Source organism: Asterias amurensis, chromosome 5 (genome assembly GCF_032118995.1).
Source record: "Asterias amurensis chromosome 5, ASM3211899v1".
Lineage (NCBI taxonomy): Eukaryota > Metazoa > Echinodermata > Asteroidea > Forcipulatida > Asteriidae > Asterias > Asterias amurensis.
The window spans coordinates 3569109-3577164 of record NC_092652.1 but is presented as its reverse complement, the minus strand read 5'-3'; the positions used below and the strand labels follow the sequence as shown (position 1 = coordinate 3577164).

At 40.8% G+C, this 8056-nt stretch overlaps 2 long non-coding RNA genes across 3 annotated transcripts; one reads left to right on the top strand and one right to left on the bottom strand.

The window, feature by feature from the left end:
- Positions 1-2615: 2615 nt before the first annotated feature.
- Positions 2616-4419, top strand: LOC139937834 (uncharacterized). The gene is made up of 2 exons (XR_011786095.1): positions 2616-3165; positions 3691-4419. It is a non-coding gene; the product is annotated as an uncharacterized lncRNA (long non-coding RNA).
- LOC139937833 (uncharacterized) lies at positions 3850-7373 on the bottom strand. 2 transcript variants are annotated; one of them, XR_011786094.1, is made up of 3 exons: positions 6722-7373; positions 5884-5983; positions 3850-5436 (listed from the first exon to the last, which is right to left on the bottom strand). It is a non-coding gene; the product is annotated as an uncharacterized lncRNA (long non-coding RNA). The 2 variants fall into 2 exon arrangements; XR_011786093.1 differs by lacking the exon at positions 6722-7373 and having other exon boundaries at positions 5884-5997.
- Between the last annotated feature and the right edge of the window lie 683 nt (positions 7374-8056).

Here is an 8056-nt window from a genome sequence, read left to right as displayed (position 1 = left end):
AGTAAAGCCCCGTATTCCTGCATCACGAAGACCACCTTCAAGAGAGGATCTCGTTACACTGAATCCATAACCCTTACCAAGTAAGAAGTAAGAATTCCAGCCAAAGAACTCAAAAAGCTTTTTAAGAAACGATACCATCGTTCCTGTTTTGTACATAGTCTGAGTAAGTGTTGGGAACCTGTCCTTATTGTCCAGTTCATGTATATAAGCGCTACCTGAGAACATGGGTAGATTCATTGAAGAGGCTAGATCACCAACGCCTAGAATAGCAACACTACAAGCTGGTCCGAAAAACGCCATGACATGATTTTCAAAATACAGACGTGCAGAAGCTCCCATTACAGTCTGTACTGCCCTGCTGCATCCAGTTTGTGAAAGACTCCACGTAAGAGTGAAGTTAGCATACTCGCCGCTATCCACTCTTCGTGAAATGGTATCTCCAGCAATCTCGATAGCAGGAAGAAGACGCGCTTCTCCAAATACATTTCCGACGGCAAATTCTCTTGACAAAAAGACTGCAACTTCTACATCGGTTGGAAGGCAATACAAATTTGGCATAAACAATGAAATAAAAAAAAGGCACACATGTGCATAAGCGATGTTTTTACCTTTCATTTTCGATGATTTTTTGGTTCACTATAGTCCAGCGCATTTTACCGTAATTTTAATGTCTACATTCTGTATTTTAATCTACTTTCTGTCCGCCTAAAATTTCTTAAACCTATAAATAGGCCCTATATCTGTATACGTCGTACGTGGAAGACAGTCCCTACTTTGCCCATACGTGAATTACGTGCTTTTTAATATTAACACAAAAAATACCCAACCAAATAATAAAGACGGAACTCTTTTTCTACTCTACCTTGTATTTTTGAAAACAATTACATCTGAAAGCGTCCTCCATGGAATGTATTTTTTTTTTCAAAACATGTTTTTTTCCGATCTTTCTTATTTACATAGAGTACATGCCAGTATCATCCAAGCCTATATCTGCTGAATCAAACACGTTTCTATACAACTGACATTTCCCCCATTTTTACCGATTGCATTGAAATCGTTCACCTTGGATTAAACAAAAAGGTCTTCACCCACTTGACGTCCCAAGAGACTTAACTTGCTTGAACTTGCTTTACTACAGCATAAAGCATATTCATATAAGCATACCATAAAGCAAACCAACCTGTCAGTCAAACCCATCACATACTGGCGAACCGCGGCCACCAGGGCCCAATTTTATGGCTCTGCTTACCGCCGAAATCTGCGCTTACGATCACCATTCTCTGCTTACGTGCAAGTGCCGAATTTCTACGCAAGCTGTGTAGGCCCCCTATAAGCGTAGAAACCTAGATACGTGGAGTGCGCAAGCACTGAAGCCAAAATTCCCCGCTAACCCGTGAAATATGATTGGCGTAAGCACACAATTCTCTGCTTCCGTAAGCGCAGCCTGAACATCTGACGTCACACTTCGGGGTGTCGTGGCCGAGTGACTAAGAACACCGAACTCAAGCTCTGGTGCTTCTGTTCAGAAGAGTGTTGGTTCGAATCCCGGTCGTGACACTTGTGTCCCTGAGCAAGACACTTAACTATTATTGCTTCTCTCCACCCAGGGGTAAATGGGTACCTGTGAGGGTATATTAATGTTGCGCATATTAATGTTGCACGGGCTGCATACTCCCCACCAGGGAGCTGAGATGGTTTAAGGAGTGAATTAAGGCCCAGTGACCAGGGGTAATAATGTGACGCGCTTTGGGACGCCCTCCGGGTGTGAAAAGCGCTATATAAAAACGGGTTATTATTATTAGGCTCGTGAACAACGCCAGAGCTAAGACAGGCCTCCAGCCGGCGTGTACATGTACCTTTCTTTGACCCACATAAAGCTCATGTCACTGCACGTTTATCCGATGATTTTCATTGTATCCCATGGAATCACTGAATCTGAGTAGCAGGTACCTGTCTTTTAAAGACAGGGGCCCAGTCTAGCTTGGCGTAAGCACCGAATTCCCTGCTTCAGTAAGCGCAGATTATTTGCTCACGGTAAGCAGAGCCACGGAACTGGGCCCGGAACTCGGCAAACTACCGTAGTCCACATTATCAAGAGACCGAAGGACAAATCCGGTTAAAAAACAATCACAGAAAATCGTTATCGACCATGTGGCTGATTGTTTTGCGGTGAGTCGTGGTTGATTGTGTGTGTTTTTTGTTGTGTTTTTTGTGTTGGTTTTTAAATGACGGTTTTTCCTCATCAACCATGTGATTAAATTTGCGGTGCGTAACTCGTCGGAGCCTTGCGTCTTGCTTTTAGAGCATACAGCATCCAATAGGGAGTAATTATAAGCAAAATGATCACCAGGCAGAGTTATGCCTATTGTTACCCACAGACATACAATTTCACTCTTTAACTTCTCAATTAAGGCGCAGCATTCAATAATGGGCAAGTTTGCAATTGTCTGTCGGCCGTTTGAACTTGAAAACAACCTTGCGCGCTGCAGTTTAAAATCAAATAATGCGCGGTAGTTGCGTGTGCAAAAGTATGTCAATGGCACATGGGGTAATTTTATCGCTCACGTGGTCTAAGTGATATTGTGCCATATTAAAGGTGGACTATAACAGATTATTGATATAGCCAATATTACTATTTTTGTACAAGAAATGTAAAATAAGGACTGATATTTTAGTAGTATTCAATAAAACCTTTACCTTCATGCAAAAAAAACACGAATTCGCGCGGCGTACTCCGACCCAGAAAACTCAGTTTCGGCAAAAGCCGGTGACCCACGAACCATTCATACACAGTGTGTGACGTCACACCACGTACCGAAGCTCTGTACACAGTGTGTCAGGTCGATCGTGTGCGTGCGTTTTACATGTACATTGAATGTGGAATAACATCGGACACTATAGGCTGCATTTTTTTTGACACAAAAAAACAGTGAAACTGTCCGATGGCAGCGGGTCTCGGGAAAACCACAGTATAGATGAGGAAAAGGCATTTTAGGGAGGCACTTCAGAGGAAAGTGAGGGCTCTAGCGATAAGGGGAGCTCACCGGACGAGAGAGAAGCCGAAGACGTGTTATGAGTACATGTAGTTAACCAGCCCGGGGACGATGATCGTCAGGCCGAAGACGATGAGCCAAACCCTGATGATCGACGGCTAAAGACAGACTGGTAAGGCCACAAAACGTTTCATGAATTATACTGAATGATGCTTCGTTTGATCAGTTTATTTCTGCTCCCAAAAATAGTTGAAGGCTATCCTTGACTAAATTAAAACATGAACGAACATGATGGACAAGGTTTATTGTTTACCTCCATTCACGTTATAATACATGTATGTGAACAACACATGCACTGACTTGGGCAGTATAGAAATGTGAGGGGAGGGGTAATTTTTGTCTTGCGTTTTATACTTTGTTGGCAAAATTCATACATTATCAATTTAAACTGATATTGTAGATAACCTATGTTGTTGTTTTTCTCCACCAAGTAACTGCATGGTGGTTGACACATGTGCATCTACACAAATATCTCATGTACATGTATGTAACTGCTACTTTGGATTATGATTGCCTTCTGGCATGGGTATAGTTTTAAAGCAATTCAGGTACACACATGCAATATTGACACTTCACCATGCAAACCACAAATCTGTTGTTAATAATTTTGTATGAATTCTTTTGTTTTGTTTTACAGAAAACACTGCAATGATGATTATCAGCAAGTGGTGAGCTTAGGACTATCTTGTCCGTTCAACCGCTGCCACTGACATCATGTTTGATGGCAGCAACACGAAGGACGTTTCCAAACCCTCATGTACAGTACAGTGGAAGGATTTTCGTATCCACCAACGGATTAGGCAGCTTTGCTTTGGTTTATTTGTCTTCAGTCGTAACAATTTTCCAAGTTATAATGATCCGGAGGGAGTGAGAAATAATTTGATAAGCCATAATAATTTACGTATAAATGTACATGTATATTATTTCATTTTGTTTCTTTCAGATGGGTGGGTGGTTCAAATTGATTAATTTAATTTGAACCACCCACCCCTCTGAAAGACACAAAATGTAAATTACTATGGCTTATAAAATTAGGTGTGTGGTTCAAATTGATTAATTTAGCACTCATGTGCAATAAACTTGTCCCCTGTTGTCAACAATACACTATGATTAACATGGTAACAACATTCAACTTGGTTAGCAGAAATATAAAAACAAAACAAAAAATAGAAGCCATGTACACCTCCATAATAACGACAACACTAAAACTGTATGTATTTGCAAACGACAATAGTTTATTTTTGAGTTTAAAATATCAAAATTGAAAAAAGGTTGCCTAGTGATAGCGAAATCATCTGAACATTCCGTCATCAAAAAAAGTTAACTATACAACCCTGTCAACGCCCCTACCCCCCAAAAAAGAAAACCTAAGCCATGTTATGTACCTAGTTAGCTGTGGTTCTCTTTGTAAATTGTAAATTAAGTTGTACATTAAAAGAATATAATAAAATCATTGTGTACAGACCATGTCATTCTGTTTTTAAACAAAGTTGATTGTACTACCCTGGTTACCCCCCCCCCCCAAAAAAAAAATATATATATATAAAAAATAAAATAAAAACCCACATCAATGTGTACAAGCTAGGGCCCAATTTCATGGATCTGCTTACTGTAAACAAAGAATCGACACTTGCGGAAGCAGGAAATTCTGTGCTTACGTCAAGCGTGTTTCACAGGTTACCAGCAAATTTTGGCTTTTGCGGGTCATGGGTGCATACTTGGTTTATACCAGGCATTCTACGCTTACAAAGTATTAAGCGCAGAAATTTAGCCTTTGGACGTAAGCAGAGAACCGTGACCATAGCGCACATTTTGGTGGTGAACAGATCCATGAAATTGGGCATAGGTCATTCTTTCTCCCCCCCCCCTACCAAAAAAAAAGCACAAAAAAATCAATGTGTACAGGCTAGCTAGGGCCCAGTTTCATGGATCTGCATACTGTAAACAAAGAATCGGCACTTGCGAAAGCAGGGAATTCTGTGCTTACATCAAGCGCGTTTCACAGGTTACCAGCAAATTTTGGCTTTTGCCGGTCATGGGTGCATAGTTGGTTTATACCAGGCATTCTACGCTTATAAAGTAAGCTCAGAAATTTAGCGTTTGGACGTAAGCAGAGAACGGTGATCATAAGCGCAGAATTTGGTGATGAACAGATCCATGAAACTGGACACAGGTCATTCTTTCTTCAAACAAAGTTGAACCCACTACCTTTGAACCCCCACCCCCCCCCCAAAAAAAAAAAAGCTGTTGCATCCTTTTCCGGCTGGTGAAGGTTGATGTCAATGACACGGGGGTTACACATCAGCTGCGGATGGAGTTGTTTTCGTGTCTTGTCACCCTGCTGACAATGAACAAGTGCATTGTGCATGCATTCTATGCGTATCTGTTTAATGAAAAATAGAAAACAAAACCAAATAATCGTTATGTGGGATTTCTTGAAAATTTACAAGGCAGAAATACAATCTCGGAAGGTTTGACGTAACACCATGTACTGACAATCTCTCTTTGAGTTTGCGTAGTTTTGAAAAGAACCTTACAGGAGTTAACGCAAAACCAGTACAAAAGGAGTCCACATGCAACAAAACCAAGGGGGCAGGTTTTCTTTATGTCTGATAGAAACATGACCTCCAACCACCCCCCTCCCCCAGATCTACACCTAGTACAAAACTGTTCAGGTACAGATCAGGGTGGGGGGGGGGTTGCGATTCAACACCCCATCCCCTCCCCCCCCCCTCCACCGTGAACAGTTTTCAAAGGGGCAGCTGAAAAACTAAAAATGAAGAAATCATCTGATCCTCTGAAAATTTGCATGCATAGGCCTACTACTTACCTAAAGTGCTATTGAGAATCTTAGGTCTCCATTTCTAGTTCTGGCTAGCATGTCTTCGTACTGCATTGTCTTTGTCCTGCATTCTCATTGTAGTGTAGAGCTGCGAGTTATTTCCGTACAAAAAAATATAAAAAACAAAAAATAAATAAATAAACAAAAAAACTAGTGCTGAAAAAGAACTGGCCTTATTTTACAAATGCAAATATAGTAAACACTCCATAATTAACCGTGCCAAGCCAATAAACACAGCTATAGGAAAACTTCAGACTAAACTTCTCTGGAATTGGTAATTCCTGAATAAGAAGAGAAAAATTCTGAATGACCATGGATGGGCAATTATATGGATGGGAGTTTGAACATATTTCTGAGCTGTGCCTTAAAAAAAAAAAGCAAACAATTCTTAGGCAGCTTTGGCAAAAACAATGTCCAGCAATCCAGTATAGACCAATATAAATACATGTCAGCGAGGCCAATAAACTGTTAACTGTAACAATCAACTTTTTAAATGGATTAATATAGTGTTCACACATGGTTGAGCATGAACATGCCAGAAAGTGTAAACCAGGGCATAAACATGCCTAAAGCACTTGGGTGGCTACATGGATTCATCACTCAACAGAGTCAATACACTATGTAGCTATTTTATGGTAGTCGGGTCAGATTCAGAGCATGCACATCGTGTCATTTGACAACAAGATGATTGTTCCTTGCATGAAAAGGGTAGAGATTGTTTACTATTTTTCTGATTACAATTACATGTACATGTATTGGGCCTGAATTAATAATGGAGATAGTTTCTCAGTAGTAGATTTAAAAAAAATTATTAACAAGTACTTACCAGGCTTTTCTCTCTCTCTCTTTTCTGTAATGCCACTTGATTCTTTTGCTGTTCCACGGCCACTTGCGACCAGGGCCACGGCAGAGGGACCCCGCCGACGTCGTAACATGCACAAGCAGCACTGGCTGGGGCCTGGTGGTAGAAGATCCCCCTGAATTCTCTCGATGCTTAGAGGTTTAAATTTCGGAATCGATCCAGGCTTCTTACACAAACTTTGAAACTTCTAGTGCATCCACAAACAACCAAATAGTCGGCAGTATTTATAGCTGATACATTAGAAACAAAAAGCTTCGTAGCACACACGCACGCCTATAGTGTGGATGAAAACGCATACACAACACACGGAGTAACATGGCGTAATCTTTGTTTACTCTCGTTGCTTCATGGGTATGACATCACCATTTTTTGACCGCGTTCATGACGTCCGCTGGTTTACAAATCCGCTTGGATTTCAGTGTTGGTTTAATAGCCGGGAACCAGTCCAGGGCGGGAAATTTCAAAATCGAAGAATCGAGGTCAAATTTTTTCGGTCAAATTGTAGCAAAATTATTTGGAGAAAAACATGACCACAACAATGAATTGATAGCTGAACACAACATAAACAAGTTCTGATAGTGATTTTAATGTAGGAGTACCGTTATAGTCCATCTTTAAAGAAAGAGGAAGTTCCAAGGTAAGTCGAGAGACACTTCATCTTTAGCATCTCAAACACGAGGAACAGGCATGTGGATAAACCCTCGAGCTATTGGAAAGCTTAAAGGAAAGTCATGCGAGAGGAAAGTCTCAGATCGATCTTGATAAGATTTACATCCTTTTAAAACCAGAATTTGGGGGAAAACATTTGGTTTTACTCGAAAACAACATGCAGACCCATTTTGTATTTGCTGCCGTCGATTTCACCAAACTCTTAGGACGAGTTCAGTTCCGTATCCATAGACAATAAGACGCATTGAACCCATCGTAAGTTAGGACGGGTTACTCGTCCTAACTCGAGATATGATTAATCCTAGCGTGTCTTGAAATCAGCTGCAGCACACTTAAAACAACGGCTACAGGATAATCTCAATGTTTTAACTATTACCCTTTTTGGCCAAACAGACATCGTAGATACCGATTTGTAACCATTTTATGCTTAAAAATTCAGCCGAGAGTCAGAACGGCTTATTTATTATAATGACCCCTGACATCAGTGGCGATTTTCCCCTAATTGGGTTTGAACAACATGAAATGAAGCTTTGTCTGATGCCACATCGATAATTCAAACATACTTGGACAATAAAAAGTTGGGGCTCGTGAACCGCCCGAGTCTCATGTGGCCTACTCCCCTATTTGGGA